The sequence below is a fragment of the Lolium rigidum genome, chromosome 5 (genome assembly GCF_022539505.1).
Source record: "Lolium rigidum isolate FL_2022 chromosome 5, APGP_CSIRO_Lrig_0.1, whole genome shotgun sequence".
NCBI lineage: Eukaryota > Viridiplantae > Streptophyta > Magnoliopsida > Poales > Poaceae > Lolium > Lolium rigidum.
The window spans coordinates 110,268,380-110,280,865 of NC_061512.1; the positions used below are offsets into that span (position 1 = coordinate 110,268,380).

At 40.1% G+C, this 12,486-nt stretch overlaps 1 pseudogene; it reads left to right on the forward strand.

Moving 5' to 3' along the window:
• The first annotated feature begins 3,121 nt into the window (after positions 1-3,121).
• On the forward strand, positions 3,122-8,161 carry LOC124658200 (annotated as a pseudogene).
• Positions 8,162-12,486: the final 4,325 nt, after the last annotated feature.

Below are 12,486 nucleotides of genomic sequence, written 5' to 3' on the forward strand. Positions count from 1 at the left end.
GTTTTTCACATATAAAAGATAGATATATTTAAATATATTTAGACACGTCTTATCTCGAGTATTTTACGTGGCCAAGATTGTGAAAATTCTAGATGGCAGTGTATGCATGAAACCAAATAGAAAACATGTGAATGATTGTCTTACAACATTATTTGAATTGTTAGTAGTATGGTGAATATATTTTAATTTCATCCTTGCTATGATCGGAATTAGTTTTGCTTCTTATCCTCCTTTGTACGTGGCCACGCATGGAAGGAAAGGAAAATATTGGTACGTTTGCATGTATGTTGACTACTTGACTGTTGAGGTTTACTGGGGCAACAAAACGTTTGGTTGTGTTTCTGTACAATTCTTATTGTGCAGGGTGCTTCATCTAAGCATATCCTTTTTTCTTCTTATCTTGGCACTGCTTTGTGTGGTGACCAATTTACCTCGTGCCGGGTGAATCCAAAGTATAAGTATTATTTGCATAGTGTTCGCGACTTGACGATAAAGTTACGCAATCGATTGTTAAATTCTAACTGTAGATTGCAGATGTAACTGTAATTTTGATGATGTGGATTAACGTGACACCTCTATTTTATTTTTATTACATAACTAGCAAGGTGGCGCTCGCAAATGCGAGGGCATAATTTTTAGTGTGTTGGAAGTGTGTGGAATAAACTTATAGTTCATTTATATTCATATTTGGTGGCAGGAAATGTTGCGAGGGCATAATTTTTGGTGTGTCGGAAGTGTGTGGAATAAACTTATAGTTCATTTATATTAATATTTGGTGGCAGGAAATGCAAAGCTAAATATACTATCGCTTGTAATATATTTTATTATCTATAATTTGGTGGTGAATTATGATTATGTCATTAAAATTTATACTTAAATCCTATTGAGACTCACATGTGCAATAGTGTACAAAAATCAAAATGTTGATCAAACATGCATCCTTCGATCTGCCTTCCGATTATGGCATGCTCCGGATAATAATTATGGTCCCTTTAATCATTGGAAAATGATGTTTGATTTTTCAAACACGTTAAGAAAACCAATTAGCTTATTGACATGACATAAAAAATAATTTATCAACACTAAGACTTTCTTTCATTGAGTACCCCAATTAATGTTAAACATATGTATGAAGGTTGAATCCCAGCCTTGAGTCTCCTTCCATATCTGGAAAATAAAGAGGGAATTTACTTTTGTGTGAGATGTGATATAATTTATTTTTTATTATTTTAAAATTAACCTTTTAATGCAAACATAAGGAAATATCCATTACATCTCTTTGTGATTACTGTAATCAAGTTCTGGTAGTTTTCCTAGCTAGGGACTCTCAAGTAGGTGGACACTTCTGTTGTAGCAAATTCATTCATATAATCGTTCATGTGTTATTAATCTACTACAGTTTGATAGTGGTTTAAACGACATGCTCTGGATTTTTGTTGCGAGAGTTGAACATCAAATTTTAAATTAAGTTATCTGTCTCCGTGTGTTTTTATGTCGTTCCGCTTGTTTGATTTTGTTGTTTCTGTGATATTTTGTTCAGTTCGGACATATGTCTTTGTGGCCCCATGTGTGAAATTATTCTGTATACTTGGATATTCAGTTTTATGTTTAATATTTAATTTATTAGGTATGACATGTACAAATCTTTTCTTTTCAGAGTTGCTCATAGGTTTTTCCCCTTAGGTTTCCATCAATTTTTCTAGTTTATAGTAGTTCCGGTGACACACATATCACATGTGTAAATTAAAACATGATCGTGTAGCTTAGCTGTTGTTACATAGTAATCAGGTTTCAGTGTTTTTTTTTCATCATCGTGCTTCAAGGTTTTCTTCAGATATGGTTGAAATCAGAATAGACCAGCCATCAAGTTATATTGTCATCAAAGTTTCGTTTTGGTATTAGCTTCCCCTATATGGCTATAGTCGGCCTAGAGTCTATCTACATAAATCAAGTCAATAGGAATTTGCCGGCTGTATGAATACCAATTTCTTGTTAAATCCTAACTACGTATCACAAGCAGGTCTCTCCTTACAAAACACGCTAGAAAAGGAATACAATTTATACTTTATAGCCCAATATACGCTTAACATACATGCACGAATCCAATACACGATGGATTGATCGGTTCTGGTATTCCTCTAGTATTACATAGAGACTTTGCGCGTATAACTAACACGGACTAAAGTTACATGGACTTTGTTAATCTAACATAGCTGGAGTCCTAGAAACATACGCGTGATTTGAACAAACAACATGAACCGGTCAAATCTACTCACATTTTATCTGGTCTTATCTGGTGCAGTAGTTTCCTTTTCTAATTTGTACATATACTCGGACGTGTCAAACATAATTATACATTTACGTAACCATTATACTCTTATTAAAAATATAAGAATCTAAAATAAACTTGCGTACTAAATTACTAATGGAGCACGTAAAAGATAGTTCTATACGCTGATATGACATCACTTAAAAAAACAGGCTGTCATCTGAACGTTTTTTTTTTTGGAAGGTCTTCTGTTCATGGAGTCCACTCTAGGCACGCATCTTATTTTTTGTTCTTTCCATTGGCAGGACAACCTGACCGGTTTGGGTAGGAACAAAAGAGCAATGGCATGGCTCGGGCCAAGCTAGGTCGGAACGGATGGAATATTTTTTTGTTAACTTATCTGGTCTTATATGATGCAATTTTCTTTTATAAATTATACATAGTTGAACGTGTTAAACACGATTATACATTTACGTAACCATTAGACTCCTATTAAATCCTAACCATGAATTTTAGATCTAACCATCAAAATAATTAGAATGATGTGGATTAACGGTGTGTCTCTATTTTAAATTTTAAACATTCAGTATTGTGCTTTTAGTATATAATAGATAGATAGATACATAGATAGATGCATGGATGGATTACTTCAACATCAGTTTATGGAGTGAGCTTCCTCTATTAGATCGTGCTGGGCGGTGAATAATTATTCAATCAACGGGACCCCGTGATTGACGATTTCATAGTTTTTGACTGTTCGACTGAGACTGACTGCTAAAAGGGACAAAGGCCAGCCACCGAATAATCTTTCTCTCGTTACATTTTTTCCAAAGGGTCGATGCAAAAACGAGCATGATGCTCGTCCTGCTCCTCCTCCTCTTGATGCCGCTGTCGGCAACGGCAACAGCGGAGCTCTGCGGCAACGGCGGCAATTACACGGCCAACAGCACCTACCAGTCCAATCTTGCCGTCCTCGCCACCACACTCGCTAGCAACGCATCCTCTTCTCCACAGCTATTCGCCGCCGGCAGCACCGGCCAGTCCCCGACGCGGTGCACGCGCTCGCGCTCTGCCGCGGCGACTTCGCCAACGACACAGCGTGCAGAGACTGCGTCGCCGCCTCGTTCCAGGACGCGCAGCAGGCTTGCCCGAACCGCAAGGGCGCCGCTGTCTACTACGAGTACGACGACACACAGCGGTCAGGGTGCGTCGTCGGCTTCTCCGGCGACAACGACTTCCTCAGCCCAGCCAATGGTATCACCGAGAACTCCACGCTCTTCCAATCGTGGAATTCGAACAACATCTCTGGCGACGGCACTGCCAGCGTCGTTTCCGCCGACGTCCACAACCTACTGACGGTGACGGCTCAGGACGCGGCCGCCGACACTGCGAGGCGGTACGCCACCACGGTCATGGACTCCGTCCAGACGCTCTACTCCCTGGCGCAGTGCACGCCGGACCTGTCCGCCGGCGACTGCCTCGCGTGCCTTCAGCGGCTCAACGGCATGGTCAACGCCACCACTTCCATGCGACTGGGAGGACGGATCTTCGTGCTGCGCTGCAACATCAGGTTCGAGGCGTTTATGTTCTTCGACCAACCCACAAGGCGAATCAATCCATCGTCCATCGCTCCGGCGCCGCCAGGCAAAAGTATGATTACGAGCTGTGATGAAATTTAATTAATTTAGTTTCAGTAATCATGTTAAATGCCCAAAACTTGACATGTTATGATAATTTTGTTTTGTTTCAGTAACCAGGCAAAAGTAATTGTCAATTTGTCATGATATTATTAATTAAAGACTTGTGATAATTCTTGCATATGTCTGTTCAAATTTGAAAGGACGTGGAACAGAACCTTGGGTGATTGCTATATGTGTAGCTGCTCCTGTGGCACTAGTAGTAGTTTGCTTCATCCTTTACCGTCGTCGCCTGGGAAGAAGATTCAGAAAAGGTAGTTAAATTAGTTACCAGTGAAATGTTCATCCGAATATATGTATTACGCTTACCTAAATAACCATAATTAAATAAATCGACCGATTGCACAAATTACTTATTTTTCAGGTACAACAAGACTAGCAGAAAAGAGCTCTCACAAATCTCAAGGACAAGATCATGAAATTGTTTGGGAAATGGGAGCGGAGTTTTCAGTTTATAACTTCCATGACATATTAGAGGCTACATGTAATTTTTCCGAAGAAAACAAACTGGGACAAGGTGGATTCGGCCCTGTATATAAGGTACAAATATAACACATGTCTATAACCTACTTCTTTTTTCAAACCTCTGCATTGATTGATGCATACAACCTTCTTTACTTTATTACCAATCAATTATTACAAAATCCGAACCTCATGGGTCATATATGTGGATACATGGATCAGCCATTGGAAAAAAATGGAAGACAACATAGAATGAAGTTATCCGAAGAATATCAAAACACTACTTGCACAAGCTGTATAAATCCCGATCAACCATCTTCAGCTGGTTCCACCCAATCGAAATCTTCTCGCTTCTCCGTTGGCTATAGGTTGAACCACATACAAGTTCAATGCTTAGCCAGCAGAATAACATGCATAAAAGAAGTAGAGTTTGCATTGGTCTAAAGTAAAGTACATACTCCTACACATATTTGTGATTTATCTTTTTTAACTACTCGCCTTAGCCGGTTCCCAAAAAGTTGTGTAACATTTGTTGGGGGCATTATATTAAAAAGCCATATATACAATCAGTCAAACAGTCTTTGCTAGCGGGCAAGATATGAATAAATATTGAACTGTTTCATCTTGATCATAAAATATCATTTTTACTACCTTGCTAATTTCTCTTTACTAAGTTATCTTTAGTAAGAAGCACTCGGTCACATGAAAATCATATTTTCTAGTGGTTCTTTATTTTTAAAGTGTACCTGCGAGGGAATCTCGTATGGTTATTCATGTTGTCTAGATAAAGTGATATGATCGTAAAATATCCAATACTAATTAATTCCCAAGTGAATACATCTAAATAGGTGGATATCTGTTGTATACAAATGGGTATTTGTAACCACGTGTCTTCCCCAAAAGGAGTATCCTCTCCATTTCCTACATGGAAGGATCCTCTGTTGAAGAAATCATATTTCACCTTCATGAGTTGAGGCCTCTCCAGAACGGTTAATCCTTCGATTTGAAATTAACTTGGGACATGGATTTTGAGAGTAGATTTTTTTATTAACTCTTGACATACACCTTGTTTGGTCATTAATTTAAAAAGCCATTTTCCCAATAAACATATTTTCTTAATATCAAGAACCTCTACTCCAAGACCGCCTTGGTTCTTTGGGCGACAAATGATGTTCCATTTTGTAAGCCTAATTTTTTTTATGACCATCACTTTGTCAATAAAACCTGGAGCAAAAAAAGCCCAATCTTTTCCTTAACCCTTTGAGTATTTTAAAGAATGAAAACATAAACATCGGAAGACTAGTTATGATATTCCCTCCGATCCACATTAGTTGCCACTAATATAGATGTATCTAGACATATTTTATTTCTAGGTACATTCATACTAGTGGAAAGTAATATGAACCAGAGGGAGTAGAGTTAATGAGAACCAAACGGAACCCATATGACAACAATTTGCTCGCCAAAAGTATCAGTTTCATACTCAATGATTTTTGTATATCAGTGTCAATAAAAATAATTGTGGCATCGACATATTGAAAAATAGACATTCCTCCCTCAACCTGATGAGGTATGAGGCCTTCTACTTGCGCATCTTCTTTGAATTGTTCACCTAAAATTTCTAACATATCCTCCACAAGATCAAACAACATGGGTGATAGCGGATCACCTTGCCTGAATCTTTTTTAGTCTAGAAATAGTTCCCAATATCATCATTTACTTTAATATCTACACTTGCTTCACTAACAAAATGATCTATCCATTGACACCATTTAGGGTCGAAGCCTTTCATTCTCAGCACTTACTGCAAACAAGGCGCCACTCGTATCTTATCATAGGCCTTCTCAAAATCGATTTTAAGCAGTACACCATCTAATTTGTTCCTATGAAGTTAGTGGATAGTCCCGTGCAAAATCAGTACACCTTCTAAGATATGTTTCCCTGGCATGCACACCCTTTGCTTTGGTCTAATTACCCCACGTGCGACCTCCATAACCCTATTTCTACCAACCTTTGTGCAAATTTTGAAGCTCACATTTCAAACAAATTGTCCTATACTCTGAATTTGAATTGTGTTTTCTTTCTTAGGGAACAAAATAATCGTGCCATAGATTAGTAGAAATGATGATAATTTCCCTTGTTGTAATTTTTCAAACGTATTCACCAGGTATATTTTAATAACCCCCCCCCCCCCCCCAAACATTTGATAGAAGTCGGCAGATCTATTATAATCCTACTTCTACAATCAGAAAAGTATAAATATATACATTTTATCTTTCAAGTTTTTTCCAATTTAATCCCATACGTGAAAGAAAATAGCATCCTAACATAGCCTCATCATAGCATATATAGTACAATAATGAAGTGGAAAAGAATTGATCCAGTTTACTCTATAATTAGTAATCGTGGGTTAACTTGTGTATCTTGTAGAAAATGTATTGCGACATAATATCTTTAAAGAATATTTTAATATCTTCCCCTAGGGACACTTTCCGGATAGAAGCGAGATAGCAGTTAAGAGACTCGCTTCAAATTCAGGACAAGGCTTCATAGAGTTCAAGAATGAAGTCGAGCTAATAGCAAAGCTTCAACACAGGAACCTGGTTAGACTCTTGGGATGTTGCTCTCAAGGAGAAGAGAAAATACTGATCTATGAATACTTACCAAACAAAAGCCTCGACTTCTTCATATTTGGTATATATTTGAACTTTTGGAATGATATGTTAAATATAGTTGTACCAGCCTCATGTATATAGTTGAACTTCTCAATAAGTTATAGGTATTTGATGCAAAGGCCAGGGCTTCCCCTTTTAAAAAAATGTCAATTTCTCTGTTAACCTAATTAACTTTTAGCTCACATGTGCAGATGAAAATAAAAAAGTTTTATTGGACTGGAACAAACGTCTTGCGATAATTGAAGGAATTGCAGAAGGACTTCTTTACCTACATAAGCACTCTCGGTTACGTGTCATACATCGAGATCTTAAACCAAGTAACATACTCTTGGACACCGAAATGAATCCTAAAATTTCAGATTTTGGACTAGCGAAAATTTCCACCTCAAATAACATTGAAGAAAACACGACAAGAAGAGTGGTTGGTACATAGTAAGTTTCCTATCAGTTGGTAAATTTATGAACTTATTTATTGAAATCTAACCATATATTAACTTCATATTTATCATTATATCATTTTAGTGGCTACATGGCTCCCGAGTATGCTTCCGAGGGCCTCTTCTCTACCAAATCTGATGTATTCAGCTTTGGTGTATTAATTCTTGAGATCCTTAGCGGGAAAAAGAATTCTGGTAGCAACCAATGCGGAGGGTTCATCAGTTTTATTGGATATGTGAGTGCATAATATCCATATCTCATGAAAACATTGATTACATCATGTCTCATATCTAAGTGAGTGATGCCATATTAAACAGGCATGGCAGTTATGGGAAGAGGGAAGATGGACCGAGCTGGTTGATGTGTCATTGCTTCCCAAGTATCACTCGGTAGAAATGATGATGTGCCTTAACATTGCGCTTTTATGTGTACAAGAGAATGCATCAGATCGACCAACCATGTTGGATGTGATCGCAATGTTAAGCGGAGAGACCATGATCCAACGGGAGCCTAAGCACCCACCATACTTCCATCTAAGGGTAGGTAATGAAGAGGCATCGGGTACTACTACCGATGTGATCATATCTACCACAACGGCTAGATAGTTTTTCATTTGTATATAGTCCCTACTGGACGGAATAAGTATATCACCTCAAATGTAATTTACTTGTATTATATACTCTCTCTATATCGGTGACGAGGCGGTTCCTCGACAATGCCCAACATGAGGGGCTTAGGGTTGACAGAATGCGGCGATGGAGATTCCGGGAGCGAGAGAAGGCACGACATACCCGGGTTCACGTCTGCGCGGTGGAGGATCGCTACGTCCTGCTAGCAATCCACTATATGAATATATGTGTACAGGGGGCCGCCATAAGCGGAGTTGTTGTATCTAGTCTAGTTCTAATCTGCGGGTTGTGATGTCTAGGCGTATCACCTCTATGTTTTTCTGTTTCTCCATATGCCCTAATGGGTGTCCCTGTCTGACTTTATATATCAACCAGACTATGGTTTACAAGAATCCTAGTATAATTCGTATTGGAGTCTTCTTTCTTGTAATCCAAGTTGATATTACTTGTGGGTCCAGCTTGTTGAGTCCTTGTGCTGGTCCATCTTCATAATCTATACCCGGTATAGCAATGTTGGGTGCCCGAAGGGTAATGCCCACATCAGTAGGCCCCGAGTGTCTGGCCGAAGTGAAGCTTCGGGCAGGGACTAAAGTTGTCATTGTCCGAATGTCTTGATCATCTGTTGAATCTTGTGCTTGATGTAGAGTCGAAGTTATTCTTTATCGGGTGCGCGGCCAGCGCTCCCGATGGGAGTAGCCCCTAGTCTATGGATGGGTGGTTGCACCCGTGCGTAGACTCAAGTTGTACTACTCGAAGAGCTTGATGTTGATGTTGACGTCTTTAAATTATCCTATCATCCGATACTTTTAAATCTATCGGGTCTTCAAAACGGTGCAAGCTTCGAGAGATGGCGAAGAGCTGGATTATTAGAATCTTCGGGTCCATTCTTCTTTATCGACGAGGCTTCCATCTTTTTATCGGGTGCATGGCCAGCGCTCCCGATGGGAGTAGCCCCCGAGCATGTAGATGAATATGAAGTATTCATGTATAGGGTGTAAAATGCTAAGTTGAATACCGTAGATTTCTTCGAGTTCCGAGAACATTTGGATGCTTTTGATGGTGTCGATGATTTTGACGATGTCATAGAGGAGTTGATGATTTTGATGAGGTCACAGATGAGTCAATGATTTAGATGATGTCACGGAGGAGTCGATGATTTTGATGATGCCACGGAGGAGTTGATGATTTTGATGATGTTCCGGAGGAGTCGATGATTTGGATGATGTCCCGGAGGAGCCGATGATTTTGAATTATGTTGGCAGGAGCCCCCGAGTCAACGAGGGAACCATGTGCACGACAAACTTATTTCATCTTACTGAGCCGTATATTTGTTTGTATTATGTCAGCAGCAGCCCCCGAGTCAACGAGGGAACCATGTGCACGACGGACTCATTTCATCTTACTGAGCCGTATATTTGTTTGTATTATGTCGGCAGCAGCCCCCCGAGTCAATGAGGGAACCATGTGCACGACGGACTCATTTCATCTTACTGAGCCGTATATTTTGTTGTATGGTGGTCATCAACAAGTTGTGAGTGATCAGTTCACGTTGCAGGCCCGATGGACCAGTAGTAATCGCAACATATCTTGCTGAGCCGTATTTATTTTCCATCGATTGCAGCACTCGCATGTTCCCTGAGGCTTTCGACGAAAATTACAAGATAAAAACTTCGCAGCCCCCGAGTATAAGGTTTCTTCATGTTTTATTGAATTCCAGCGAACCAGCGCTCCCGATGGGAGTGATAGTTGTAATAGCCGAAGATATTCTAGGAGCCCCGAGTAATTCCAGCGCTCCCGATGGAAGTGCATTGGATCAATATTATATAAGATGATATCCATTGAATATTCCAAACGATGAATCCACTGACCCGAGAATGTATCGGATCAATATTATATAGACATAGAAGATAAATCCATTGAATCAATAGATGATGAATCCATTGACCCGAGAGTGCATCGAGGGAAGATACATCCAGAGCCAAAGAAGATAAATCCATTGATAACCATAAATAATGAAGCCATTGACTCGGGAGTGCATCGGGAGAAGATATATCTAGAGTCGAAGAAGATAAATCCATTGATAATCATAGATGATGAAGCCATTAGCTCGTCTGCGACGAGGCCAATGTGGTAGCAGGTCGCATGGTGGATGGAGTCGAAATAATTGCGCAATAAAAAAATAGTTGATGTGGCAGGCCGCCCGGTGAAGCAATCACCCGACCATAAATAGTCGATGTAGCCGCGCGGCGCCTGGCGGCGTGGCCGATGAAGAAGACGTAGTTGATATGGTGGATCCGCGACGAGGCGAGCACACGAATATATCGAGTCCGCAATATCGGGTCCAAGACAGGTAAGCCCCGAGTGCAACCAATGCGCGTTGGCGGGCGCGGTCGACCGAGCAGAGTAGTCGAAGATTATTCCTGATCTGCAGACAAATTACGGCACAAAAATGGATGCGCGACCATTAAATCTGGTAGACCTGTAGCAGCTCCGTTTTGCTTGTGTATGCTCCATAATTTTTCTTCGTCCGTCAACTCAATGGGCCAGAGTGCTTTTCATAATGCATGTTTGCTCCTGATTGCTTTCTTTCCTCGTAACTTGGGCATGTGAGCAGATTTGTCGCTAGTTAGACGTCAGCTTGTCGTGGCGACTGTAGTTTCCACGAGAGGTTGTATTCATCAACTACTCTAATCTGAAGTGTCTTTTTTTAATCCAGTCTTCACATCTAGACTTGTTCTTTGGCTGATTTTGCCTAGGTTTGGCTCCATGTAAGCGCATGTTCGCCAAGTGATCGCACGACTCTGACTCCGGTGAGATCCGATCCGGTGTTTATTTTTATTTTCAGGCGATGATGAACTTATCGGAGTAGATCTTCTGCTAGAACGCAATCTGAACTTTGTTGATGATGAAGGATTCCGCCCGGATAACAAAATCCAGTCGTCGCGTTTTCCACAGACAACGTCAATTGACGAGACGGTTCCTTGGTAATGCCCACCATGAGGAGTTTAGGGTTGACGGAAGGCGACGATGGAGATTCCGGGAGCGAGAGAAGGCACAACGTACCCAGGTTCACGTCCCCGCGGTGGAGGATCGCTACGTCTTGCTAGCAATCCACTATATGAAGAATATATGTGTACAGGAGGCCGCCATAGGCGGAGTTGTTGTATCTAGTCTAGTTCTAATCTGCGGGTTGCAATGTCTAGACGTATCGCCTCTATGTTTTTCTGTTTCTCCATATGCCCTAAGGGGTGCCCCTGCCTGGCTTTATATATAAACCGAGACTAGGGTTTACAAGAGTCCTAGCAGAATTCGTATTAGAGTCTTCTTTGTTGTAATCCAAATTGATATTCTTTATGGGTCTAGCTTGTTGAGTCCTTGTGCTGATCCATCTTCATAATCTGTACCGGGTATAGCAATGTTGGGTATCCGAAGGATAATACCCACGTCAATCGGTTTATCAATAAGTAGCGTTTTAATACGTAGCACCTAACGTTTTCTCTTTATACAAATCATGCTTGGTTATATATGCTATCAACTCCCTAGAGATTTACAAGACTTGGATATGCCTGCCATTTGCCGTTCTTATGTTGTTCGATCAAATTTCACCTGCGACAATAGTGTTTGTGTGCTACATATAGTTGTGCTTGGGATTTAAATAGAAGGAGGTGTTTCATTTTCTCATGATTCGGAAATTCAAGTATACAACTTACAAGTGATTACCACTATATTTTACCTGAAGATACTCGGTTGATCCGATTGCCGAAAGATATATGAAATATCTGTATTTAACAACATGAGTTAATTTAGATCTATATGTATATGTATATCTAATAATAAAAGAAAAATAATTTCCTTGGTTTGGTACGTTTCACACGTTGCGTTTTTTTGTTTGTTCACGATCCCAAGAAAAAGGTTCACTTCGTTCGTTCGTACTTCGTATCGTACCAGATAGAAATACCAGTTCGTATCGGTTTCACCATAGTGTGTATAGCAGTGTTCTATTTGCAATTTTCTTTTAGTTCGCAAGTTTGCGATAACATGTGTTCTATTGAGTTTGATGCTTTTGGTTTTTTTCCTGAAGACTCGTCGCGTGATTCTTCGTTGTAATAGTGACAGAGAATTCTATACATTTCCTAAAAAAACCAGCTTATATTGGTCGTTCTGCACCGCTGTGGTCGTGACCGCCACTGCAGATTTGTTGCACCAGCGCCGTGCTCACCTCTTGCCATGCCATGTCGGCTCTCGAGCTTCTAGACTTTATCAAGTGTAATGTCTATTGTTCAGTCAGTCTACTATCACATGTAGCGACGTCTTTG